The sequence below is a fragment of the Colletes gigas genome, unplaced genomic scaffold, assembly GCF_013123115.1.
Source record: "Colletes gigas isolate AHSC1104 unplaced genomic scaffold, ASM1312311v1 Colletes_gigas_Sc00016, whole genome shotgun sequence".
NCBI lineage: Eukaryota > Metazoa > Arthropoda > Insecta > Hymenoptera > Colletidae > Colletes > Colletes gigas.
Genome location: NW_025106645.1, coordinates 5,079,448 through 5,107,271, shown reverse-complemented (window position 1 = coordinate 5,107,271; position 27,824 = coordinate 5,079,448). Strand labels below are relative to the sequence as shown.

The 27,824-nt window shown below is 38.7% G+C and overlaps 1 protein-coding gene across 1 annotated transcript in view; it reads left to right on the top strand.

Moving 5' to 3' along the window:
• Positions 1–27,824, top strand: part of LOC122400119 (transcription factor SOX-2) — a 172,213-nt gene that overhangs the window by 5,928 nt on the left and 138,461 nt on the right. The window lies entirely within an intron of this gene.

The following is a 27,824-nucleotide window of genomic DNA, read 5'->3' as shown; positions in this document are numbered from 1 at the left end:
TCCGTCGGGTGTGTCCATCGTTCTCGAAAACGCAGCGAGTATTTCGTCGCGCGATATCATTCCCAAGTTAACGAGCGGACACGAATAGTAAATAAATATTACGAATGCGAGAGATACGAAGCGCGGGAGAACGAGAGTCACTGCGTGTGTGTGTACAAAGAGACGCGTCGGAACGTTTGGACGTCAGACGATCGCGTAGAAACGAACAAACCCGTGGTTGCATATCGATTACAAAGAATGGTAGACAAAAGGAGCAGTATTTATTGTGCATATCGCTGAACCATCTCAGAAGCTGGTCCTGCGAAACCTATCGGTGTTCGACGGATATAAAACTGTGTGTTCGTATGCGTGAGTGGGAGAAGCTTGTAGATTGGTCGTTGATTACCCCCTCACCACCAACCACCCATACACCACCCCCCCCCTTTATTCCTCCACCGACCCATTTTGTACATAAAACCCTGTCACTTCTCGGTCACGCGAGAAAAGTTCGTCCATCCCCCCTGAGTATCAGAAGTCAAACGTCTCCGTGACCCGACGAGGAACATTATCATTAACGGTATTTAGTATTATGTTTATCATGCAGTGACCATAAAAAAACTATTTACTATTATTATTATTATTATTATTATATTATTGCGAATATGACTTTTTATTATTATTATTATCATCTTCATTATTATTATTGTAATTATTATAATTATTACGATTGTCGTTATTCCTTGCGTCCTTTTTCGTTTCAATATCCTAGACCGACTCCTTGGTTCTTCACCCACGAATTTCGATGTCGTTCAGGATGGACGAAAAAAAAAAAATTTTTTTTGTAACGCGTGTCTGTCGTGACGTTCGTTCGCGGGGATCGATTAATCGCGACCGATCTGCGGCGCCGGGAAAGAACGGAGAACGGCTGGATTCTCTCTGCAGAGATCCAACCGGATGCGGAAAAATCTGCTCGCTGTAACCGCGACGCGAAACATACCGTTCTAATAGATCCGATCGACGTCAAATTTTCTTTGAGTTACGATTGGAACCAGCTCCGTTTTGTTTAAAAGAATCCAAAGGAACGATCTTACGTTCCATCATTGTAAATGTCCCAATTATCGACACCATTTTTGACACTTGTGACTTCGAAAACGCAGGGTATTATTTTCTGTTTATGCTATTGGATGATAGAACATTCTATGGAACACAATCTTTCATTCTTTTTTCTCAAAGTAATAGTTTATTTTATATTTAAATTCTGAAATATTCGACTTGTACTTGTTTAGTCTTTGTTGTATCAATGTTCGAGTATTCGACGATATAGTGAAGATCGTATTGGACACATTTCTTGACATTTATTTTTAAAATTGAAACATGCTTGTTTTCGAAAACTCGATCATTATGACTTGGCGGCTGAACATTTTCTTTCATTTATTTTGCGATTTCATTCTGACGAGAGAGAAAAGAAATAAAAATTGAAGTAAATTCGTAAGTTTCACTTTAGATAGGAATAATATGCTTTTAACGGATAATAATCGTATTATTAAATAATTGACCGTGTCGACGATTGGGCCAATGTCGAAATTATGTGCATTTATTTTACTGCGGTCACACATTGGGCTGTACCATAAATAACAGTCTCCTTTTATTTATTAACAGAGCACAGAATTACATTCCACTATTATTTATAATAGTTTACAATCACGTATTCTCAGAATTAGAACGTGCTTATGCAACCTTATTTATGTTACAGCCTAATACGGCGATGTGAAAATGCGATTGTCGATCGCAAACCGCAGGCTTCGTTCTAAAACGTCGCGTTACAGCGAGCGGCGCTGAGAAGAATCGCGTCGAACGAAAAAGAATCGTTCCCCGTTCCCGTCCCGCGTCTTCTCGTGCATACGAGCACGCAAGAACGAGAAAAAGAAAAAGAACTAAAACGAAAAGAGACAAGGCGGAGCGCAAACGATGAAGAAGCTTTGTACAAATTACCCGATAATCCGTAATCCGTGAAGTCTTTAAGTCGCAAAATCTGTGTACATGTACATACGTTCGCCACGGCAACGAGTCGCCGTGGTTACTTTCGAATATATATATATTGATATATATATATATTATATGTATATTAATTAAGAGCAGTCCAAGTGTGTTTTTTTTATTCAACTCTCGATACCTCTTGCTTGTGTTCGTCCAATGAAGCTTTTCGTTTCGACGTCGCTAAACGAATCCTCGAAGAACCGATGAAATGTCAAGCGATCTCCATCAGGTAAACGAAATTTAAAAAAAAAACAAAAAAATTTGTCTTTCGTGACGAAAAACCGGCGTGTGCGTTCGGACTCTTGTGTGCCTACTCTTGCATGCGTTCTCTGAGTGGTTGATTTACGAGTTCTTCCAATTTGCTATACCTTTCCACGCTTTTCGATCGCCCGCGGACGAAAAGAACGACGATGGTCTTTCGCTGGTCGCGGGATTGCCCCGAGCTAGGGGAGATTTATTGGAAGCTCTTATCGAGAAGGACACCGTGGAGGAACGCGTAGCCCGCGTTTATGGAGCTTTAAAGTCAACCGCGAGAAATATTATCGGTCGAAGATACGTTGACGATTGGTCCGTGTCGCGAGTCGAGAAGACAGAAACACGAAGAAGGCATCAGTCCGTCGCGAGATTTTTCGGTATCCTTTCCCGTCGTTCCAGAATGGCCCGTGAGGGGGTGAGGGGGTAGGGGGGAGGGTTATTCGACGGCGCGGGCTCGTAGCCCGGCACACGAAATGTCCCAATAAATATAACGCTCGGGCACGGACGAGTGGAGACATTAATTCGCGCCAATAAATATTCCCATCGTTCCGGCACATAAACCTGGCGTTTGTCATATACACGCAGTCATTTCGGTTAAAAGGCATTCCCTCTGCCACTGAATGCAAATGCGAGTGCTCGTTGTGCGTGCCGTAGGGTCTCTAAAGTGCTTTCAATTACGTGTTCCACCTAACGTCCTGGCCTGGAGGGCCGTTTTCCTATGTTTTGCATAACCGGGATTTTCAAGTGTTTCACGCCCCACGAGGACGCGCGCGCGCGACGCGGGCCAACTTCCTCCCGGCCAGGTATTCCTTTATCCTGATTTTCTCCGTGCCGTTTCTCTGCCCCCCTAACGAGCCCGCCGAGCCTTCTTTCGTTCTTTGCTCGATTCTTTCTCTCCTACGTAGTTTTCTTTCGTTTCTGTGCACTGGTTTGTTGGTGTTCCTCGACGTGCATGCAGTTTTCGAGCTCCGAATGGCCGGACAGAGTTTTACACCATTGGTAGAATCGACTTTGTTGACGTTTCGTAGCGATACACACTCACGGACGAAAGTTCGGAGAGAACTAGTATCAGGTGAACGTTGTGTCCTTTTCGTTACGATAATGAGACTGTAGGAGTTCAGGAAGGATAACGATTTGTTTCAGAACCGGTAGTCAATCTAGTTAGAGAATCGAATAATTTTGCTGACGTTTCTGCGCGATATACGCTCACGGATGAAACGATAATACATTTTAATTGGCTGTTAGGGTCTGGAAATGATAATACGGAGTCGATAGCAGATGTCGACTTATTTGGGGTCTGAAGTTAATTCGATGGAATCGTGTCGCTTCGAACAATATACGTACAGACAGAAATGTCTAATTGATTACGAAACGATTAGGTTGTGTAATGAGTCCTTCCGCGTTACTTTATAAAAATGTTAAATACTGTTGAACTTATATAGAACTTGATCTTCTGTTATCTTTCGGGTAATTTGAACGTTTCTTTAAATTTTGCATTTAGAGAATTGTTCTCTGTACAAGGTAAATAAAAATCAGATGAGATAGAACGTTTCAGCAAATCTTTTATCCCGTCGGTAAACACAAGGGTCATCGTGATGTAAAACAACCCTTTTTCTAAATAAATACGAGCGATGGTCATTGTTTTTCTGATTGCTTTTAATTTATCCAGTTGTGAATATTATCTTTTGCTATTAATCGTCAGATTATGTGGTAAAAGTTTATAATAAACTATTAGAGTACTGTCGTCCAAGTGAACAGACTTATTGTACAGCCAAATTGCCAGTTTGATTCTGGGAAAGATAATACAGAAGCAGTGACGAGTTATAAAGTTCATCGATCGAGTCGCGTTGTAAACGTTTTTGAAAAATATAAACTTAAGGGAATGAAGACTCGCCATACACCAGGTATATACGAATATCTCATTGACTACGGTACTTACGGAAATTGCCAGTTGAAATCTGTAAGAGGATCTCAACTTAACGTGGTCTGAAGCCAATCGATTCGAGGAGGTTATTTTTTTAAATTTTTTTATTATGAAATTAAAGTTATTTCCCTATTAGTGCTCTCCTTGATGTATCAAGGTTAGTACGACGACTATGGGGTATCAGGCCAATTATTTCTTAAGCATTTAGTTTAAAAAATCGTGTTAAGTAGTTGAAATGTTTACAAATTTTGGCACTCAAACTGAAAAGCTCGAACGAAGTTCGTTAAAAATGTCATAAGGAAAAATTAATCAGTATAAAATATTTTTAAATTGTTCTTGTCCATGTATCATGGTTTCTTGGACATAAACGACAGCCGTGGCTTCATTGTCAGGAAAACGACCCCCAGACCACGAGGTTACCGCCTCCAAATTTTACAGCTGGTTTAACGTAACAGACGTTACGAAGCATTTCCGTGCATTCATTATACTTACAAAGTAAAACAGTGTTGCAATGATTATAATGCACTTTCTGCAATAATGTGACATACTTTTTTTATTTGGTCGACCATGTATCATATGGCCAAAACAAAATGTTAAAAGCTGGTCTCTCAGAGATCATTAAAGATGTCGACTTCATTTCGGTTTCTTTTCATTAAATGGCTCAGAACAACTAATGTTTTTAATCTAGGTTATTATTCTTTGGTCATTTGAGTTTCTTTCATTCTGCATAGTTACAAAATTAAAACATTAGAAAACAATACTTGTCTCTAAATTCGAATAAATATTCAGTTTAATACGATCTATTCAAATAACAAAAGAATAATAAGATTCCTTCCATTTAAAAAATTGCAGGTAGACTCTTTTTTTCTCCTAACAGTCGTTCCAAAAGATTTTGTCCCTAATGAACCATTTAATAAAAAAAGAAAAAAGAATGAAGTCGACATTTCCATTGGTTTCTGAGAAAACGACTTGCAACACTATATTTCGACAATGTGGTCCTTGCTATTTTCATTAAAATTCAACTGTTTATGACAACTCGAAGTCGTACAAATGTAAAGTTTTTTTAATATCTATCTATAAAAATGAAATTATAATTAGATCGAGGCACGAAGAAAATACAATCTTACGTTAAAGATACTAAATAAAATATACTTTCTGTATAATGCTGCTTAATTATAAACGTCGAACATCGGTTACTTTATCTCGAGAAAATTGACGTTTCGCAAATAGTAATTTAATAAGAGTTTCGTTCGTGGTGTTTGCGTAGATTTGTGTTCTAATTCCATTCTATCCGAAGACGTCAGGAGAGAAACGTCAGTTTACAGTGAAACGTCAGACAGGTCCGTTTTGTTTTTCTCGAACGTCTGCGTTTCGTGTCGCAATTTCCACTGGGCGCGCGCGTTTCTGACGCCGACGATTAATTTTCGTCGTGTTTTGCATACGCGATCCGCCGTTATCTGGCGCGGTCTGCGAAGTCGACACACCGCGCTCATTTTATCGGGCACGGACGATGCAATATCGCGCTATTACTTTGCAACGTGTAATAAACGCTCGATAAGGAGCACTTGTTTGTTACGGTAATGGCGAACGACGGTCGAACAGCTGTGCACGAAGCCACGCGAGAAACGTTCCAAGGATGCTTCTGCGCTCGTGGGAAGTCCCCTACCGTTTAACGACCAAGTGTCAATAGGTCGATTTAAGCTTAGATGGGTTCAAAACTACCCCCTTGCCCCCCTCACCTTTTCTTTAGATTTTTATGCATTCGTGGAACATTGTTTAACACACCTCAAATTAATTAATGAAAATAAACGTTTTTTTCCACTTCTTTTATATTAAAAAATATTCTGCGCAACTTGGGGTGTTGTTCCTTTAAAATCGTGTATCTCAAAAAGTTAAGTTTTCTACTTTGCCAGGCTAAAAGAATTCATTTTTATTTTCTCTCTATCAGTTAGGATACGTTTACCTCAGACCACGTGACGTTTACATTGACTGTATTCAGTGCACGTTTTTATCTTTGTACAATTTATTAAATAGACTGAGTAGACCGAACAATATGTTGGCGACAACTGATCTATAAATCACATTTTATTAGATGTTAAGCGTATACAGTTTCAATTTTATTACATAATCCGCGAAATTGGCAGAATTACGAGCAGAAGCGAGGAGACGTTTGCCACCCGCTGACCTTGAGTAGGGGCGAGTTTACCATGAGACTAACGAGGCTTCAGCCTCGGGCCTTCGCGCAGAAGGGGCCCCCAAGTGTTCCTCGTTCGTTGCTTTATTAAATTAACTACTATTCAGAAACATAGAAGAAACGTTCGTTTTATTCTTGAAAAATAGTGTATTTCCTGTAGATAACAATTTTATTTCTAATTTTGCTTAAAATTAACTGCAAACTTATTGTCGACTATAAAGTGTATTGAAGGTTTCACAAACATTTCTTTTGGTTAATTATCTCCGCGTAAAGTTGATGGTAGCAGGATGGTCTCTTTGTATTTCTAACGTTTCGAGTGTCCAAAATTTGAATATTTCATGCCAGAGATAGTATGAGGATAAGTATCTATATTTTGATAGTAATAACATTTTCATATAATATTTTCGAAAAAATAAGCCCCGATAAGTCAAGATTCACCAATTGAATCATGACTCCAACAATTGAACAAGTTATTTTTCCACTATATAGTTACAAAAAGTTATTTTTTTCAATAACTGGGACAGGCTGTAGCTCTTTTCAAAAGTCGAATATCCTATATGGGGCCATCTTTGGTAGGAAATAAATTTTATAAAAATTCAGAGGTCATAGGTACTGTGACTGACCCTGGAATAGCAGATTAGCCATAAGTAGCAAATCATTTATTTTCCACGTGAAACCCTCGCTTGAAACTTCAAACAAATTTTTCTGAAACGTAACAACATCCCTTTTAATAACTCCTAGTAAAATCAATTCGATATCGCGAGTAATTTTTCTTAAATTAATATCTAAACATCAATTTTCGTCATGTAAATTGAAAATTTGAGTTCAAAACAATGTAAAAATATTTAAAAAATTAATTTATATTATTGAAATTGACGAAAATTAATAGGTGAGATTTCCAATTTTTTATCTACTTATTTGATTGATATTGGAGAATAAAGAACTAAGGGCAACGACTTCCCAGTATGCACGTCAATTTCTATGAAACACAAATCGTTCGCAGGATAATAATCAATCGATAAATTTGTTCAGCTACCGTTGTGCGAAAATCGAACTCGTACGTGGATACAGATTCTTCGTAAACACGGCGTGAACTTGATGAAGGTTGAAAAAATTGTAATTCATAGTTCGAACAATCGTTGGAATTTCTGATGGTGCTTTGCACCGAATTGAAATTGATCTTCTCTAGCAAAAGATGGAGCGAGAACCAAGCAAAGTAGTAGCACGATTGTCCGAGTAAAAATTGTTTGATAATCGAATCGACTTCTCATTTTCTTAATCGAAAAGCTATAATCTCTTTCGTGTAATTGCGAAGCGACAAGAAACGAAACGTTAAATGAAAATTAAGTTCTCTCGGAGAAGACTAATCGTTGCCTCTCGTGCGGTCATTCAAGTCACGCGGGGTGGACCAAACAATTCATTTTTTCATTCACGATAGGGAGTCTCAATTATGAGATCTACGTTTCTCTTTCGTAAAAAATTACCGCGAAAAGAAACATTTTGCGAGAAAAATGAAATCTATGAATAGTAGCGTACTTTAAAATTTGATTTCTCGATAAAAACAATAATAATAAGGTAAATGATTTTGTACAAATAAACGATAATGAAAAATAAAATATTTACGAAAACCATGACACAAAAATTCAATTACGATACCTTGTACCAGAATGAGGGCTGAGTTTTTACGATTAGAAACTCTCTTTACTGAGTAAACTGGGGGATGTCAATATTTTTAGATATTTTTTAATATTCTTGAAGCGAACTTTTTGAATATTCTAAGTTCCATCAGGGAAAATCTTTTTTAAATTTAGCTATTGTTTAGCTATTATTCTTCAGCGAAAGAAATGAAATAATCGTTTTTATGAATTTATTTTTCAAGCTAATTTTCCAAGTCGTTATTATTTGAGAAACATGGACATTCAAATTACAATTTTAAAAATTATTTTGCAATTATTTGCTAAAATATGAGGCTCGTTTTGTTGAAAGTTACAACTACCAGGAAACATTTACTCTACAAAGTTTAGTTTTCCTTAGACATATTAAACTCAATTTAAAAAATAATATAAAATTGGATTCCGTGGAAATAAGTACATTATCAACGAGTAAGAAATAATTATTTCAGTATTCGAAAAAACAAGGCCACTCTGAGGACGAGGTCCAAGACTTCCAAATTCCACTTAGAATAGGAATGAACGAAATTGTGATTCGGGTCGAAACGGACCCCGGGAGTTCCAAGAGGATCCACCGTGTTCGTGGATCGACGAGGAAGCCCGGGAGTTTTCCTTGGTCGATCGTTGCGAATAAATAACGAAGAATCGGTCGGGCGTAACGATTTTTCGGGTCGTAGGACGGCCATTGAACGGATCTCGGGGGGTAAAAGGAAAGAAACAGCTGTCCGTAAACGAACGCATAACTCTTTGCCGCTAATCCCATGTTTCACGAGTGGAATTCATTTCCACCGGGCATAACTTTTCCCCGTGCGAGCACCGAAAGCGACGGTCGCGCGCGTGCACATGCGTCTTGCGAACGTCTAAACCTATACGCCCACGCGGTGTCTCGCACCTGACTCTATTTCTCGGCTGATTTACGCCCGTCGCGGTGGACCCGGCCCTAGGGATGTTTGCGCATACATTAGCGAGGAATTTTCTCGGTTCGCGCGAAACGAGACGCCACGGTGGCAAAGGGAAACGGGCATTGATAAAGCTATCTCGTGAATAGACCAGCTATTGCTAACCCGTGACCGTTTAATTAATTGCCGGCCAAGAACACTCCGCCGGTGTGATTAATCTCGGCGCTCGAGCCAAGGTCGTAACTCCTAGCCGCTTGGAAATAGAAAAACTCTCTAATTGAAACGTAGGAGATTTCGTTTCGGAATTTTAACCAGCTTCGACGCCGATGGTATGCGAGACCGCTGCCTCTCTGAATCATTCGGGAACCCGCGTTTGTTTCCAGTCGCGATCCTGACCGCCGCCGTGGGCGGACGTAAAATTACCCACGGGTTCTTTCCGTAATAAGAAGTTTATTAACTGATATTTTACTCCGTCAGATACCGATGATAATAAGGTAAGTGTACCGGTAGTCGACTATCTGTCACACCGTTGCTGGACCATATTCGTTACTGTTCCTTGCAACTATTTTTCTATGATTAAATATCAAACAGAGACGTCTGAATAAAATTTAGCAAACTTTATTCATATTTAATAATTTTTTCGGTCATGGAATACGGTAGCTATAATATTTACATATGTATAAATGGTACACGAGAAGTTTAATTATTTGTCGTTTTTTTTTAAATATTAAAATAACAAATTTAACACCAGAAACAAATTAAATCGACTTTTTAGCATATAAGGAATTAAATATATTCCGAAATTGGACGGGGGACAAAATTTGTAATTCAATAGAAAACAAAGAAAATTTATCAGTTGAGGAGACTTCTGAAATTTCGAAGATAGTAACATCAAGAATTCATAGATATTGTGTCAACGTTCGAAGTTTGGAATCCACACTAGCTTACGGGACAAAATTTTCTTGATCGTGCTGGAGCCTGGTTGCATGAATATTTTTGGTATCACATGAGAAGGTTTATTAGTGGGTAAACAATTTGGAAATGTCAACGTTTTAATGAAAAGCATTGAACTACATTAAAAAAAAAAAATGAAACAAGTTTTCTAGGGACGATAGAATAGTTTTGCCAAACGAAGGGGAGGTAGTTGTCGAACGAGAAGAGGTTCACTATTTTTCATAAAATTCTATTATATGTTTAAAATATTACTTCAAGTTGCGGTAGAAAACTCGTCACGAACGTATGGGACGGCCTAATATAATAGAATACTTACAAAGTCGTACGTCCTTTCACAACTTTTTACGTATTTGCCTGTCAGAATGTTTAATACCAGTGACATATTCACAAAAGTAGTCATACTCTAGTTCAAAGTACAAGGCATCGATCGGTTCTTTCAGCTCTCGAGCAAAATAACCGATACATACCAGTTAAAAATAAACGTAAAATGAATTTGTACTATGCACAACCTGTTTACCAAAGTTGATAGAGAAAACCTAACCCAGGCTGAATAGCAATGAAACCTGTGGCAGCATTTATTCCAAAATATTTAAAACTGTAAACTTTCTATTTGCAAATGCCTCACAGCTATCAAATATCTCGAGTTTGTCGGTTCGAGGAACTTCGTCCACGGATTTTCTCAATTTCAAACGTTTTCATGCTCGTTGATCTTCTGATTGATTTAAACAAATATCGACGGACGAGATGTCGTCCCTGCAGGGAAGCCATCAATCCTGGAATCGCTTCGTGATCGTCGCATAAAAAAAAACGAAATCCCCTCGCGAGTTCGCTAAGGTATCGCGCAGTCTCGTTCTCCCTTTCCGGGCTTTCCTGGCCCGGTTAACCCCCGGGTAAGATAATATTCACGGCCAATTACCTAAAACGCACTCCTTATGGAGCATCGCGGTGTTATTGGCAGGCTGCCACCGTGCAATCGGGTATCCGGTGTGAAACGACCTTGTTATTAACGTTCAAGTAGCTTTACCAGCCAATAACCCGGCTTCCCCTGGTCCGAAAGGACTCGCAGCGAATCGCGTCGAACGATGCCCGCGCGATACTTTGCAGCACAGTTTTCGCCGAGGAGGCAATTAGTTGATTGCCTGGCTGTTAACCTACTTGAAACGTCGTACGTTTCTTTCTCGATACGTTCGGTTTCGCGACTGCGGTCCAGCGAGAATCTGTCGTTGATTTTTGGGACAGTTGTTACGATTCACACGTGTACAAACGTCTGAGAACACTTACATTTAATGTTTTTTATAGTAGCCTTTTACAACACTGTCGCGTATCTTAATGCAACGTTTCAGAAATTTCTACGCCTGAAATAAGTGACAGATTTAATTCTGATCCTACTATGTAACTTGAAGACACCTGTGTCATATACTTTAACTTCATACAGAAAATTTACAAACAACGTTGATATTTTTAAATTTTTACTGCATTTAGTGCCACAGGAAACAATCATTATACTAATTAGATTCGTTTTTAATTAAATAAACAATTTATAGTCCAGTTGTATCGCACACAAGTCGTATAATCAATAGGAATGGCTGAAAGTGTTTTGAGTGTATAGTGTTGAAGTAAGTTTAAAAATAAACATGGAAGACAATATAAATAGTAATAATTGATATATTCATTGAATAGAGGATGAAGTGCCCTTTAAAATGAGTGTCCATTCAAGTCGATAGCGTAATTAGTTCTGGAGATATAATGATTTTTGTTTCAAGTCGATACAGTAGTTTGTTCACCTTTCATTGTTTAAGTCAACGAGGTCATTGACCTCACATGCAAGAGAGAGAAAGAGGTCCGATGCATTAAACGGAGACAAAGATAGTCGAATTAAAGAAATCACCCCTTTACATAAATTACGATATTTCCAAAACGAAAAGTCGTATCGACATAAACCAAAGACCATTTTAAAAGGGAGGCCTTGCCACTTCTAACAGTGGCCAAATTATGGAGAAAACACTAGTACCTTCGAAACTGCATGTGTGTACAGTTTAACTATTTTTAATACACGTTACTAGGCACATTTTTAGCACTTTGCTGTCTTAAACAAATAGACAGTGCATATTTTATTAATTACGTTTTAGAATGGATAGCTTGTAATTCCTTCTGCTATTATGTTATCCCGCTTGCGAGCGTCAATATTTACGTTTACATTCCTAAAATTCTTTCAAAATAAATATTGCGGATAACATTCAGTATATTACACAGTCAATCATGTCTAAATGTGTTTACATATCACGATATCCATTTATTACAGTCCCGAATACGAGAAAATATAATATGTTCAATCTGTATCCAACGTTTGAGACGAAATAAATAACAAGTAATCTTCTATGAAACTTTTCGACGATTAGAGACACCAGTTCGTGGTGTTTCGAGGATTTTCTGCTCCCACGGAATTCGCGCGTCGATATTCGGGCCCTGTGGATAAAACCCCAGAGTCTCGTCGTCGTCGTCTTTCCTCTTCCTTCCGAGACCAGGCACCCCTCCTCCTTGTTCGTCGTTTTTCGACGGTGCCCGTGTTTATGGCACGAGCAGGACAGTTATGGCAACGAACGGCCGTCATCGGGAATCCAATCGGACCTTCCAATTTGTTAATTGGCACGATAACATACGGCGCGATCGTATTTTCGCGACTGACCAACGGCGCTGCTGAGCATTGCGACTTATTTTTCGGTTTCGTGCCCGGGTCGCATTTATTTGCACGCTCGGTCCTGCGCTTATTAAACTCCTTAATCTGCGGAATGGTTATTCCCCGGCGTCGTGAACCGGGCTGGTTAGCTCGTAATTGATCGCGTTGCGAACGCCGGGGTTCGAGAGTCTCGGCCATGACGAAGAAATTCCATTACGGACACGAAAATTCAATCGGAAGTTCGAGCGTACGACGGTGTCTTCGATGTACCGGGTCAGCTCGTAAGTTCGTTCGTATTTATGGGGAATTTAAAAACAATGCAAATGAAATACATAGTACTATTTTGATCGATATTTATTCTCGTGCTCTACAACTTCTTGCCATTTATTCCATTCGTACAAAAGGACTGTGATGTAAAAAGTTCATAACTTAACTATAAATTAAGCACCAGTTGCAATAGTGTTGTTCGGTTTTTTGGGTCAGGTATTCGCAAGTGCTTATTTTTCTTTTTCTGTTAAAATTGTGGGAGGCTTTGTTGGTAAAAATCTTTCATACTTGTAATTTTAGGAACAGGATGGTTAATAATTACGAACACACCAATTAACGTAACGAAACTTCCTCTGATACCTTTATTAATATTATTTACAGAACTATTCGTTCTTCACACGCGTGCACGTTTTCCTTGATCCTTTCACATTCTCCTCGTTCGACTTCTGTTACTCCTGCTCATCATTTGTTATAATATAAAAAATAGAACGTATTAATTTGAGGTTGAGTTCAGGATAATGATGAAAAAATTTTACTGATTCATCAGACTATCCAAGAAGTAAGACAAGATGCAGACGATTTCTTCTTCTCTTAAAGTGCCTTTGAAAATGTTCAGTTTCTTGGGTCAGGTATTCGCGAGTGTTTTTTTTTCTTTTTTTGCTAAAATTATGTCGAGGGGTTGGCTGGTAAAAATCTTCCATACTGTAGAAAAATAGAACATATTGATTTGAGGTTGAGAATAATAATGAAAAAATTTGATCGATAGACTATCCAAGAAGTCACTATCACGGTGACTCTACCATGCAGACATTTTCTTCATTTCTTAAAGTGCCTTTGAGAAATGTTAACCGGTGAAATACGCGATCGAAACTCCTCGCGATATTCCATGCGCGTTTCGAGGCCGTCGTCTTCGAAGGAGACCGTTCGAGTCGAAATCTAATCCTCCCTCGGAACGAGAGTCCTCCTCTCGCGCAGGGTTAGATCAACGAAACCCACGAGGAGGAGGAGGAGGTGGGGGGGAGAGCGGAGGGGGTCGGACGTCGCAGGAGGAAGGGTGAAACGATGCGAGAGACGATCGTTGCGGACTGGTTCGACTAGCTGCGGGGTCAGTTTATCGCAAACAAATGGGTTACGCTCGTTCGACGCCGTATTTCACCGAAATTTATTGTTTATTATTCCGCAGGCCCGGGATGATATAGGGCCGTGTTTGCCCGGAGTAGCGTTAATGTCGTTAATAGCACCACCGGTTCGACTGCCAACCACCGGCATCGCGGCAGCCGATACAGGGACAAAACCTCTCGGGGACAGGTTTCTCCCCTCCTCTCTCTGCCAACGCCATTCTTTCTTTACCCCCGTTGCTCGTTCCCCGGTTTTATTTTTGGATCGTCGCGCGTCCCTGTTGAAATTAAACGCGATCCGATCGCAGACGCCGCGACCGCCCCTGAAAATTCGCGTTCCCTCGGTATTTATTGCCATACCGAGTACATTGACCTATTTCTTGGGCACGGTCGAGAGAGCCTTCCTCTCGCGAACAAGATTCGTTCTTTATTTTTGGTCGAATCCAGAAGCGTCGATTAACGCCGAGAATTTTGCCCGAAAAGCTGATCAGAATATCATGGTGTCTTTAGATTTGCACGAGAGTTGCCATTTTTGGATTTTCGAAGTCGCGCATTACGAATTTAAAGTAAAAATGGCGGACTGATAGGTTATAATAATATTACTGATATGGCCTGAAAATTGGTATCCTTGTTTTTCGAGCAAAACTTTAAAAACCAAGGTTAGGACGTTCGAATATATTGACAAAAATAGTAATATTGTGAGTAAAACTGAAATTAATGTCTGGAGTTTGAAGTGAAAACTGCTATTTTATTGATTACAGCCTTTATTTTTACTCAGATTCGGATTCTGACGAATATGTTCACTATCACATGGTATGTTTAGAACTTTGGCAGGAATCTGTTTAGAAATACTATTTTTGGAAGTAACCTATATTGTTTAAACGAGTTTTAGCGTATAGGGAACAATAACCGTGTTTCTATTGAAATTTTTACACGTTCAAATGGTACGAAGTATGAAATTTTGTGATATTTTTATAACTTTTAAACACTTTCTCTTCATCGAATATGATTCTTTGATGATTAAGTAATAAGATAATATTCTTACTATTAATTTTATGGCCCTGTGTAAATATACATAGAACTTTAAATATACAAATCACTGTCTTAAACATTTAATTCTAAGAGACTTAAACTATAAAATATAAATATGTTGAAACTGTAAAAGCCACGAACGATTAACCTGTTACTGTCAATTCTAAAAACTATAAAATCGCAATACTATATACGCAATCGCTGCTTGGCAACGTAACCCTAATGACTTCAAAATGTCATAGGCATAATTAACCTTTTGCGGACGGACATTTTCGAACTCGAATGTTAGGGAAACGTAGGGAAATACCGTGAATCTGAAAATATTATTGCGTAATAATATTTAATTTTATCATAACAGATTTTGTAGAGAATTTTCTGGCATGTGTCTGCAACAGTTAATGCAAAAAGTTTATCAATAGCTAACATTTAACCGTAAATAGCAACAAGAAAGTTTGAAGATCAGATTTGTTTTATAATTTTGGCATAATTTTACGAATGAAATAAAAAAATAAACAACAAGGTACACCGTAAAGAATATTTTTAAAAACATTTTGTCTCTAAATTAGTTCGAAGAAGAGAGTCTTTGGTGTAATTATCGTTTACCGTCCAAAATTCTCGAAACGACGACGGTTCCCATTAATTCTGCGAGAAATCGTCTCGCTGTGCAGGTGCAGCTCGCAAGACGAAATTTCCCTTACTCTCCCTCTCTGTTTTCTTTTCTACGGCCTCGAGCAAACGCACACGACCCGTGTCAGCCCGCATGGCAGCCTATATCACGCCAATCAGTTAACCCGGCGTGGACTTGACGCTAACGCGTTCTTAACGCGGGACAATCTCGTCGCGAACAAACAGACGGATCGAAATCCTTTTCCGGGAGTCCGTGGGCTTCTCAGATTGACCCTGAAGTGGACGGTTTGCCGCGCTCTTTCCATGACGCGACTCCCTGATGATCAGAATGATTTCCAAACGCTTGGCTTATTTTTCAAGAATTATCATAACCGAAATTAAGAAAAATTATAAGATAACAATTGTTTTCTCGACTAAGAAGTTTAGTTAAAGGGAACCATTAAGAGTGGTAGACATTTCGTATAATATTGGGTTACAGTAAGGTTACACCGTTCGATATTCTGAATTTGACGAGGATAATTGTCATAACTCTTGAACTATTAGGTTTATGGCATAAGTACTATAATACTATTTTGTAGAGCTCAAAAAACTAGGGCGAATAGTGCTATCGCAATCATGAAGTTTCATTTTTAAAAAAGATGCAGTTGCATCGTAGCATCCAAAAAATGCAATTGCACTTTTAAGAAAAATAGAATTTTATAATTTTGATTACGCTATTTGGAGTAACCTATTAGGCTCTACAAAAGAGTATGAAGACACTTATGCCCTACGCCTAATGGCTTGAAAGTTATACCACTATAAAGTTTATGAAATTATTTCACTGCAAAGTATTGTACAACTCTCGACTTGTTAAATGGAACAACTAGCTTTAAAGCAAAAGTACCTCAATACTTGTTTGTAGAATGGAAACATGTCTTCTGAAAAATCAAACAAGTTTTCACTGTTTCCCACAAAATTCTAATTGATACACGCGAAATGGGGATCCCCTAGTATCGACCAACCGATCGTTCGAGTTTCGATCGTGTTTAGGGAAGTCCCCCGGCCACTGTACGGACGACACGATCCGCGCCTGTCCAGCGAACGAATAAACAAAAGGAAATCGGAAAACATTCGAGCCACGGGGGCCATAAATCGCGAAGAAGGCTCCCGGGGCGTCCCGGAGTCGCTATCTCCCCTCGGGTTACTCCGTTTCCACACCCCAGACGTGCGTTATTGCGCTAATAAAGCACTTAACAATTATTTTCCGGCTGGTGATTTTTCAGGCGACCGCGGGCAGCCACTGATAAACCGGTGTCCCGTCCGATAACCCGGACCCGACCGCATCGGGCAGAACCACCGCGCACGTTGCGGCGAGTTATCGTCCCGAAACGAAAACAGGAGGCCCTGCGGTGGTTGCAAACCGTCAGAACCACCGCCACCGACCCCTAATGCACGATTCGCATGTGAGCGTCCATAGGAACCGACCGACGACGAATCACAGCCACGGGCGATCCGTCCGACGCTTTAATTGAACGCGATCGCAATCGGCCGACGCGATTTGTCTTAATTTCGGTGGCGACCCTGGTTCCTTCCCCGTGTCCTTATCGGTCCCGGTGCCCCCTGTCTAGGAGTCGTTCTGACGCCGTCACGCGTCCCCCTATCGGTCCTCCAGATCGTCGTTGGGGAGATCGCCGCTCGGCGATTCGGATTTCGGTGCCGTTAGACGCTAATTTCGACGCTGAATGGCCTCGTAAGCGATATAATGACCCGGCTCGGTCTGCGTCTTAATTATTCCCTACGCCAGCTGCCCCCGGGGAGGCAGGAAGGAGGGGTGGGGGGGCGGGGGACGTTGTTTCGATTCTTCTTGTTAGATCGATGGATCGCGTTTCATGTATCGAAGACGTTCGTGTACTTTGGCTCTCCCGTTCGGGGGATCGTTTTGGTCGTTCGTCGGTTGGAGAAGTTAATTGAGACTTCAAGAGCTTGTATATTGTTTCTTTCAGAAGAATTGAAGGGGTAAAATGCCAAGATTGATGAGATTTTTCTATTATCGAGAGCCTATGTACCATTGTTAATATGTACAGTCAGTAGTACTATTCAGAAATTAAATGCCAAAGCTTCATGACGTTGGAAAATAAGGGAAACTTGTTTTCGTTTCATTTTTGCAGCATAACAGAGATTCAAATTGACATGAAATTTTTTTTACAAACGCAAACAATGTTCCTTTATGCAGTGAACCTCAGTATGAACCTGTAGAAACTTCTAAAGTTTTTTACCTTAAAATCTCCATTTTCCGTATTTAATGCCCTATTTTCGTAATTAACTGCAAAGCAAGGGTTATTCCAAATATTTTATTAGAATTATGAAGATAAAAAAAGTTCGAGTACTGGTACGTCAGAATAAAATAAATGTCTTGACATATTCGTTTCTATGATATTCATACGCGAACGATATTTATATACATATTCATTTGCACGGTATATAACCATTAATATGTAAATAAAGTGAATTTTAAACGAAGCAAGTACACGCTGATGTGCACCAACGATATAAAAAATTCCAACTATTTTACATCGAAATGGTGACAGTTATCCTTCAAGAACTTTAATTTTTGTGTCGAGTACGTTTGTTATACTCTATTTTAATGATCGGTTCAGTGTTGAGTAGATACAAATAGGAAAATTTCTACCCATTTTAATCAAGTCATTTATATTGATCTTTGCGAGAAATGAAGCACACAAAATGATCAGTCCACTGAAAATTACGTGGAAGAACTTAATTAACGCGATTAAATACCCAAAACGAAATTAACAGTAACGCTTCAAACCACCATGAAATATGAATATGAAGATTCCTGTTTTGTAATTTGAAATGTTCGTGTACTTTATATCATTCAATTTGGTCTTCATACATGTAAATACAATATAACAATTCGATAATAAAATCACTCATTTCTTAAAATCCTTCAATTCTGGCCCATTAGTTTCTTGACAAAGTAGGAAATTATATAAGTCTACAATTATAGTTCCCCCCATTTTGCCGTAGTCTGCAACTTTTTAAACTCGGTCGATTCGCGAGGGTCCAGTTTTGACGAGGAATCGTACACATTGAGAGGCACGAAATTCGTTGCGGCTTCTTTGCAAGTATATTTCCAGACACGGTTTTCGCGTACGCGATTGCCATTAATCCGTTGCCTGAGAATTGGTACTAAGTTGATGCTTACTAATTTACTTGGAGTTGGCCGATGTAATTTAACGAGTTCCTAGCGTGTCTTAATTACTAGCGGCGTCTAATCATCGCGGAGGCGCGCGCGCGCTGCCGGTTGGAAATTCATGCGAAACCCGCACGCGTTCCATGGAACAAGATTCAGCTCGATAGACGATAATTGCGTCCTTTCACCTCGGTTAAATAACACCTCCTTTGATTCGGTAAGCGTTGCTCGACATCCTCGTGGCGCGAAATTGTCGCGATCAATCACGAAAAATTCGCGCGACGATTAAAAACCCTCAACGACTGCTCGCTAATTTCGCGTCCAGCGATGATAAATGGCGATTCGCCGCTCGACGTTTGATATCACCGGAATAATTTCGGAACTAAGTCGCTGGGATCCATTTGTTCCGAAAGTGTTGGACAACGATCGTAAATTTGTTGCGTTTACGATGGTCGGTTTAACGCGTCGATTGCCACGGTGGTCACCGGTGACCGACACTTTGAATTTACTTGTACAATTGTAAATAACGTTACTTTAATTTGGAATATCGTGAAATAACAAATTTATGGGGGTTTTCTCAGTCTACGGAGTTAAGGAACACCTTCTCGAATATTTTTGGAATTTTTACATATTCTTCACCAAAGTACGCGGTGTTTGCGTTTTAAAAAATTAAAATTGTCCGATCTGTCCAGAAATTATGATTCTTTAAACATATTCATATAATTTCGGGAAACCAATTCAAGCCTCAGATTATATTTTCGGTAAGGAATTTTTTTCTCGAAAATTCATAGGAATTCAGGGGTATGTCTATTCATAAAAAATGATTGTAATTGACCTCCACAACCAAAAATAATTTTTCCAGAACGGTTTGAAATTTTTTAATCTTGTCAAAAAATTTGTTCATATACACAAATTTTTTTCTCGAAAGTGGGTAGGAATTCGGGGGTATGTCTATTGACCAAAAATTATTGTAATTGGCCCCTGCAACTGAAAATAATTTTTGTTGAACGATTTTTAATTTTTTAATTTTATCGAAAAGTTTCACACTTTCTCCAATTTTTTTCTCGAAAGTGGGTAGGAATTCGAGGGTATGTCTATTGACCAAAAATTATTGTAATTGACCCCTGCAACTGAAAATAATTTTTGTTGAACGATTTTAAATTTTTTAATTTTATCGAAAAGTTTCACACTTTCTCGAATTTTTTTCTCGAAAGTGGGTAGAATTTCGAGGGTGTATCTATTCGCCAAAAATTATTGTAATTGCCCCCCACGGCTGAAAATAATTTTTTTAGAACGATTTGAAATTTTTTAATTTATAGATCGTCGTAGCGATACTGGTGCGTTAAAGACTCTTGAGATGATATATTAATGTTTCTCGCTCTTTTGTTGAGTTCTCATAAATATTCATTCGGGTTCAAGCCTGAACTTTTAGTTGGACTGGGTAATGCATCGATGACATATAACAGCTATTTTTGGATTATTCTAGCTCGCTGGAAGCGGAAATCGAACAATATATCTTTATTAAATTTTCTACCAGCATTTTTAAATATTCTCCTTCGTCTAAAATTCCATCGATAAATACAAAATTCACGTACGACTCGTTCTCATATTTTCAGTTGCAGCTTGGTATTCGACTTTCTGCATATGTTTTACGAAAAAAAACTTTCCGTACAACTCGTGGCCAACCTTCACGAGGCTATATGTATAACTCGACGCTGTCCACATTCTATTTTCTTGTAGTACCACATTCCCCTTAATACGGGTTCTTTCTCTTCCTGCAATATCATTCTTCATCCATAGAAGCCACGTATTAAATTCACTCTCGTTCGAGAAAGTAACTCTGTTCCAGAAGTTAATATTTTTATTTATACACCCTTTTTATACAGTACAAATCTTTTCGTGAAATTCTACCAGGAACGTTGCTTTACAAATAATAATACTTTTATTAAATTAATTTAAATTAATTAAAATTCTTATTTTTAATTGAAATGTAAAACATATACATGTACATATACGAATAAACTAGTAGGTACTGCTCGAAATTCCTTTATAGGAAAAAATGTGTCAAGAAACAAATCTTCACGCGAATATTATCAATGTACCGATACTTTTAATTCGAAAATTCCATTCCCTCTGCGTTAATGGAACTCAAAGTGAATCTAACATTTCTTCTAAGGAAAATAAGTTTTATTTATTGGACTACTAATTTTACAGAAGATATACTTTAAGAATTAAAGAAATAAAATTTCCCACTCAGATACTAAGAAAAAATCTTAATCGGAGTATTGGAATCCTTCCCATTATTTTTCTAGATAGTTAACTAATATACGTGAATTTTTTCTTAGAAAAAAAAAGTCATTGTCTCGTACAACTTTACCATCCATTCGACTACTTACGTTAAATGCTCGTCTACGTGCGATCATGGTTGACACGCGTTTATCAACACCGACGGTACACGTTCTTACGAGACAAGTTCTCTAGAAACACGCGCGCGCGCGCGCGTTGTCAGCCCGAACCATGAGTGTCATCGTATTTAATTAAAATGTCACACGCGTGATAAATGTCGCGTGTGTCGCGTGAAAGAAATCGTCGTAGCCTGCCCGCCGTCTCTGTCCGTTCTTTCCGCAACAGGGGGGGGGGGGGGGGGGGGGGGCAGAGAGCCACGGTTGAGAATAATAAATGAAATTTGCTATCGTCGTTGACACCTATCCCGCGACGGCGAAGGCGTCCGTTGAAAAAGACGCGGCTCCGAAGACGTACGAGGGGGCGGAAGTTACCGAGACACGCATTCATCACCGGGACTTTTCGACCGCGATTACGTAAGACCGTAATTTTTCAATATTCCACGGGGACCTTAATTCGTCGCTTTCACGGGCCGCTTTGTATCCAGGTGCTCTTTGTTTAAACAAAAGGGGGTATCGGTCGCTTTCCAAGGAGGGATCTTCGGGCGTCCCACGATTCTTTCACGGTTTCACACAGTAATTGAACGCTTAACCTTTTTCCCTGTGTGTCCGCCATTATGGTGCATCGCTGCTCCGTGTGCATAGTAGGCTGAAAACGTGGACAAAATTCAGGATTTTATCGGTTCTTTCTGAAACTTGGTAATTTAGGATCTTTGAGGTTCCTGATATCGAATCAACAATTTCAAATTCAAAATGGCGATATCAATACGCGGTATATAGTGGCCTGCAGAGCGATTGATATCGTTCCTTATTATGGTCAAAGGTTTTTATCCTCTTTTCTTTTAACATAAATTGAGTCTCTACAACAGATTTCGATTAAATATATTTGTAGTAACATTTTTATCAGTGGCTAAAACACGAAACACGGAAAAATATAACTGTGAAAATGATAAATTATTACCTATAATTCGTCTGAATCTAATTCCACGTTGTATAAATACTCAAATATCTTATTTCTTTGTTATTTTATTTTATTTAATTACCTAGTTATTTTTCCTGAAATTTTATGCTAACAAGATTGTGTTTATAACATACAAAAGGAAACAAAATTAACCCCTTTCTGTACAATGACGTGTCTGACTCGTGACAAGTTCTTAATGTCAAGTTTAACAATTATGAGGCTACTCATTTGTCATCGAGTCTTATACATTAAAATCAACATATTTTTACATTCACGAGGTATCCGTAAAACAAATCTATACAAAATTAAATAGTATACGTTTGACAAATTACTTGGAATTAAATCGTACGTCATGAGGTTAATGGAGTAAAATGTGATATAAATGGTTAAATCTAACCATCAACGCGACTGCATTCGATTAAAATATGTACAATTAATATCCGTAAATATAGCGTTAAAGTTAACGAGAGAATAAGTGTCAAGCATGGTTTTACACCATTTCTCGTAGTAGTATTGTTCGGTGGGTATCTCAGGAAAGTATGCTGTATAGAAAGACCAGCGACAAAACGGACGTATCGGAAATATAAATTTAGAGTGATGACGCGAACATAACTGTACGTCATAAGCAAACGATTACAATGTTCCGAGCGACGAGGTCGAATGTTGTTTGTACACGAAGACTATCAACAGATTCTTCGCAAGATTCGTTCGTAAAATTCTTCTTTGGGTTTAACCGTTGCGGATTTCGAAATTTTGACGCGTTTACTTTCAAGATTCGTCGTTTGAAACAGTAGGATCTCTGAAATGCACAATTTCTTACTGGCGATGTTGCAACAATTGAATTTAATTATAAAACAGTTTAACGACTCAAATTAGAAGTGAAATTGAAAGAAAATATCCGTAGCTTCGATAGACGAACAAAACTGTTTTTCATTAGGTTTCTTAATTCTCACTTAATCGAATCTGCCTGTAGTCGAGTGTTTCGCCTATTTTCAAAAGCCTGCAACTATCTCGATATCGTGATAAAAACAATCGAAAATTATGTCTAACGACACAAGAACACATAAGTGTTCGATAATAAACAGTTTGGTAAATATACCTAACATTTGGTATAAAACTAATAATAAATAATATTAGTAATATTATTATTTTTACCAAATAACAGCGACTATAGTTGGCACGGGGGCGTCCAGAGATAAATGAGTCCCAAAAGTGGGCCATGGCCGAGAAAAAAAAATTGTGAAAGAAGTAGAAAACTCTCTTTTCGACTGCTCGTGCTTGCTTCTAAAGCCTCTCGGGTGTCGACTCGAAACTACGATTCTGATATTCTAGTCCTTGCTTTCTGTTTTCTCCGTTGTCGGAGATGAAGTCAGAGAACTCTGCAAGAAGAACTCTTGCGCAGTGGACGCATCTACGCATATTCCGCGCGTAAATGCACCGGTGCGCCTGATGCATATTTATCCAGCGGGCCCCGCGCGAGGGCCTCTTACGCAACCCTCCATCCTACAACGAAGCGTTATCGGATTCTTGTTTCGCGCTCTGAGGCCCAATCCGCCGTTTGTAACGCCAGATAACAGCCATCGTTCACTCCTCTCGCGTTAATACGCTCCCAGAAATTGTAAAATCTTTTACGAGGACCAAAACTTTGACTTTAGACAATCGTAAATTACGTGAATTAAAATTTGTCTAACGGAAAGTAATTCTTTTATAAGACGAAATATCTTTGTTTAATAATCAATTTTCTATTCCAACATTTTTCGAATTCGTAATTTCTCATTCGTGAAAATCCCTCTGTTTCCCCCTAAAAAGCTAATCATGAGCTATTTAATAGAGAGGGAAACAGATGATAACAAATTTGTATTTTATATAAAAAATACCACTTTTGGTGTACGCGTTCTTTAATCACATTTTACATAAAGTTTTACAGGTTTGCTCCTGTTTTCATTTGTACCGTTTTGTCTCGTGCATTCTGTATACAATTTCGGAGAAATTTAACGAAAAGAATTTGTTTACTTTCCTAATGGAAATTTTCCCTGAAACGGAAAAGTTCTCAGCGCGAAATCGCGTTAAGTCTCGGGTTTAGCGGCTGGGTTGGCTGACTTGCATCTGGTCGTAATCGACGATCGTCGTGATTATCGTGCGTTGAAGTCGGTGAAGCGGTCGCGGCTCGTCAGGGTTCAAGATTTATGAATATTTGTTGAGCCAGTAGAGCAACGATAATTGGTAGCTTCAGTCGCATCGTTGGAAGTCCATCGCTATCGTGCTTGAATAATATGTACATATAGAGTCAGTCGCTTAACTCGACCGTATAAATTACTCATAAATTGTTTGTTATGTGGAAAAAAAATGCTTCGATCGAAAGTCTCACGATATCAAGCGAAACGTACAGCACTGTGATCAAATTAATCATTAGGATAATCGTTTGCTTGAAAATAGCGATTATAAAAGTTGACCGCTGGTTTCCTATTTCGTTGCAACGTTTAACGTGTAATTGTTGTTTTATTCGGGAAATAGTGTAACAATCTATGATATAATTGTTTAACATATTCATCGACGTTATTGAAACTTATTTATCGACGTATATCCAGGCCAAACGGAATTGATTATAGTTAAATTTGCGCATCGGACACATATCTGTGGCCAAGTCAAAGTTCTCGTTTAATGTGTCATACAGTCTTATTATTAGACTGCGAATCTTTATGCAAATTTATATTTTTGTTAATAGAATCAATGAAATGGGAGCTCTGTAGAGGGTTGTCTCAATCCCTAAGTACAATAATGATTTACTTTAAGTGCAGTCTGGATCTTATATTTTTGTATTCTGTAGTTTTTTGAGAATTAAAATTTTCCATATATTAAAACTAGGCTGGAATGAAAAATTAAGCTTACGGAGCCTATAACGAATTTTTATAATAATTATTGCGATTCATTTCTCATTGTTCTCTGTAAACACAAAGAGTTCGTGGAGTTCAATATTTTTTTTTTAGAGATTCGTAGGAGTATCGTTAAAAAATAATATTAGCGTACGCGAGGTCAGAAGTTAATAATTACCAAGATATTCTGAAAATAATTTCTAATGTAAACAATGTTTTTTGTGGAGTACTCGTTCCCCGGAGTTCACTTCGCGTGACTACCATCTTCGAAGGAATTTAAAAACGATGTTTATCGCGAGCCATTAACCGAATAATCGAAGACACGCGAGAGCATATCGGCGCTGCATGAAATGATATAATTGCAGATGCACTTCAACGTGTGGCAATCTCGCTCGTTAACCGATCACGCGCCTCCATCGAGTGTAACGGACAACATTTCGAGTATTATTTACGTTAGAAATTATTTTAAGAATATCTTTATAATTAACGACACTTGACCTCGCGTACCATAACACATTTTTACTCGGTAATACGTTTTCCAATTCCGCAGCGAAATATTCAGTGGTCTGTTTAAGGAATCCAAGAAGTCGTTTTGTGCATCGAGAAAAATCGATTACTAATTGGCGTTGGAATATATTTTTATAAAACAAGTATGAAAACCTTTACAAACGTTGTGACATAGAAATCAATCTAAAACGTTCGTGTAATGCATTTCGTGACTCAGAGTCTTTGTAACTATGATTATGCATTTATATTTATGGAATAAAATAGAATCAATAATTTTACCTTACAAATATATCAAGTCTGCAATACTAATGTCATACATAATATTGTTAACGCTATATTTGAGAACTGTATGCTCTAACTATGAAAGTAAATAAAATAAACGAAATAGACTGAGAATGCGTGCATATAGAAATGTGTATGGATATTAAACCGACACTTCGCGCGCAATAGTGTTTACTTTCGTTAATTTTCTCAGCTTTGGACAGTAGGAACACGTACGATCCCGTTTCAGAATTTGACGATCCTTCGGAATTCACGCGCGATCTATGGCGCGTTCATCGACGTTTCGACGATGCATGCGATCCGTTCTAACATGATTCACGTGCAACCTGCCGGCCGATACCTGATGAATGACTCGGCAATTATTTTCTCGTCGGCTCTCTCCACCAGCAATGTTGCCGTTGAACCGAACCCGCGTGCCCGCAACGCGAGAAACGCGGGCGATTTCGAGCCTCGTAAATTATTCCCTCGATCGATCCCCGGTGCAATTTCTGTTCGCTACTTTGCCGATTAATCGAACAACACCGAAGAATTTTCGAGCCGTGTTTCGCGTATCGAGAGGCAGCAAGACGTCAAAGTGCCAAGCAACTTTGTGGATTGTTGGGGGCGAAATTGTAACGAGAAATTTAATCGAGACGTCCCACCATTACAGTGGACGATTAAGTTACTTTTATTCCAGTTAAAAAGGTTGCATATTTTATATTAACACGTTTAATTCCGTGGAGGTCACCGGTGACCGGCACTCGATTTTACGGTAGCGTCGTGGGGGTCACCGGTGACCGGCGACTACGTCATTAGTAGAAATACATAATCAGAATAAATGTCAAAGCTGATCAATTTGTCTATACTATCATTGTTACTACAATGGTATAAAATTAGTTTTGAAACACTTCCAACAAAGAAAAGGTGAACCAGTATAGTCTTCACATATGTGTCACGATATTTTTAGTACCATTTTTTGCGTGTGTCATTTCAACGCCATGGGGGTCACCGGTGACCGACGACGCCAACATTGATAGAAATATATAATTAGAATAAATGTCAATATAAATTGTTCAATGCTACTGTTGTTACTATGATGGAGTGCAGAAATTAATGCAGTATAGAACATATAAAAATAGTTTTATTTATACAGGCCTTTTAAAATAATTGTATACGATTAAAATCATCGGTCTAATAGTAAATTCTAGCAAATGACAATGTGTCACACAGTCTGTGCCCCAGAATGGGCCGAGAAAATAAAAATTATTGCATTAGTGATTTGTGGAAATGGCTTTATCGCCTTTTAAAATAAGCCCCTTTGGACACAGTGTTGATATTGGTGATATTGTACACAAGTGACGATTGCGATGTTATCGAGTCACACATCCTGTCAAAAATCAGTGATTTCTTATTGCACGATAAGGCACTACGTCGTACCGCTGCAATTCTTCAGCCTTTATCAAACCAAGAAAGATTACAGTATCAAATCGATCGTTTTATTCGCCCGTTTGTTCCTGCCAGATAATTTTTTATTTCCTTAAGCCAACGTCATCCTTAAGGGAACGAAATTTTCCATCGTTTCTGACGATGTTAGAAAACATTGAGTCCAAAAGCGATTATTTTTAAGAACAATAAAGTCATAATCGAAGATCGCGAATCTAATTTTTTGAATTATTCATCGAACGTTATTACCAGAGTGTATGTAGCGCTTATCTCTACGTCTCTGAAATTAACTGCTTCGATATTTGCCTCGAGCGATACTAAATTAATGAATTCATACCTGGCGCAGGGCTCGCAACGCAAGAAAAGTCTTGCAACGGAAATAAAAATTTCTTGAACGCCTAATTATCGTTCCGTACTCTTTAGCGTGAAGCATAAACGCGAAAATGTTTTTCTCGACATACTCCGTGGAGGAACTGTAAGATAGCCGGCTTTTGCGCTTCGAAAATCGACGATCGACCTTCCGCGAACTCTTCGCGTGGTTCGCTTAAAAATGA